The sequence below is a fragment of the Rhipicephalus sanguineus genome, chromosome 8, assembly GCF_013339695.2.
Source record: "Rhipicephalus sanguineus isolate Rsan-2018 chromosome 8, BIME_Rsan_1.4, whole genome shotgun sequence".
Classification (NCBI taxonomy): Eukaryota; Metazoa; Arthropoda; class Arachnida; order Ixodida; family Ixodidae; genus Rhipicephalus; species Rhipicephalus sanguineus.
This window is the reverse complement of record NC_051183.1, coordinates 2,052,284-2,054,135: the sequence shown is the minus strand read 5'-3', so window position 1 is coordinate 2,054,135 and position 1,852 is coordinate 2,052,284.

Below are 1,852 nucleotides of genomic sequence, written 5' to 3'. Positions count from 1 at the left end.
CGATCCCAGCCGCGGCGGTCGCATTTCGATGGAGGTGAAACGCTAGAGACCCGTGGACTGTGCGATGTCAGTGCAGGTTAAGGAATACCAGATGGTTAAAATTTCCGGAGCCCTTCACCATGGCGTCTCTTATAATAATATCGTGGTTTTGCGACATAAAACCCCAACAGTTATTATTACTGTCACTTTCCTTGCGTGCCAATGTCTGTGTTCGGGTTTACTATGTTGGTTGAGACTTTGTATCACCTGTGGCACATACCCGCGTAACATAAACTGTGGTATGCGGGTATGTGCCGCACATGACTGCGAGAAAGGGTTTCATGACGTACGCGACAGGTATTTTGCGTTATTCATGTCATCACCAGTGAATCGTGATCGCCATACACTCATCCTATGCTATGCGAATTTTGGTATATTACAACCTATGGAGACGACCGAAGGATCGCTTTGACGTAGGCGGCTAGATAGATAGATAGATAGATAGATAGATACACACGTAGATAGAAACGCCCAAAGTGCCTAAGGTTCGCTGAGAAATGCTTCGCATTTAAAAACAAAGACGGCGCTTGGGAGTGGCACGTGAAGCCACGGCTTGCGTTCCCTGCGGGCGTCGGCTATGGTCACTAAAATAAATCTTCATTTGGGTCTATAGTTGGTACATATTCATGAGGCTAAAATTACTGCGCAAACGCGCTTCTTTGTCCTTCTTAATTCTTTACTCCTTTGTCCCCGCACCCATCTTAATATAATTTTGTCGTCGCATATCTAATAAACTATCATCCTTGTTACACGTTTTAATTTAGAGCTATTGTTGTGTGCGCATGTGCGGTAAGGTTGCCTCGGGTTTATATATGCACTGGCGTATGAAAGAATGAAGCACTTGTTAGCGCTTGTGTCGTACGTTTCTTTTCTTGAGCGTCTTTTGCGCTTGCGCTGTAATTTTAGCCTCAGGATTCTGGTCATGACGTGAGATATATATTGCGATTCTGGTTCAGCCGTTCCATTTCTTCCCTCCTGTAGTATAAGTCTACCAGAGTCAAAGCGTTCCCACTAGCACGCGCCACCGCGAGCCACGGGCCGCACATATTTTTCCCTGGCGGACTGGTCACGAGTGGCGCGGCGCTACAACCCCATAATGTAAAACTAGCATGGGTCGCCGGCGATACGACGCAAACACAGCGCGGACAAAGATGCAGCATGGCCCGCATCACGAATGATTTTAATTTCGCCACGTACAACATCCCGTGCGTTTCACTCAACACCGCGCGTGTTTCTACTCTGCCATTAGTATCCTGGAGAATCAATGACGCATGGAGTAATTGTTTAGGGCAGCGCGCTGAGGAGCAAGGGGTCGCAGGTCCAAATTCGCGGTCGCGCGCTCGGAATTTTTCTTCTGAATTATTTTTATTTGTGACATTTATTTACATATACATATATATACGTGTACGGGACATGACGGCTATGGTGATGGCGACGGCAGAAATCCACCGAGAGCCTCCGTATAATTGCTATCCCAATAAAACAAGCGTGGCTGTGCTCTCGCAAACGCCAAAGAACAGCAGAGTTGGGGGAAGCCCCTCATGCTGAATCATTTTAAGTGCGGAGCCCTTTGGGGGCCCAGGTGGCCGTATGCTGCCATTGTATTCTCCGTAGCTTAGCGTAATGCAGGCAAATTCTGGCAGCCCCGGCGTTCCGTAACCCTCGTCTGGACGCCCGCACATGCCGGCCTCCCTGAAAACGAGGAGGCTCGTTCCCTAACCCGAGGTCTCACATTCCTGGCAAGAGAAATGGAGCCCCCTCCACAGGCCGAGGAGCGCCTGCTGTCGTTTCGTGATATTCTCTCGTACTATCG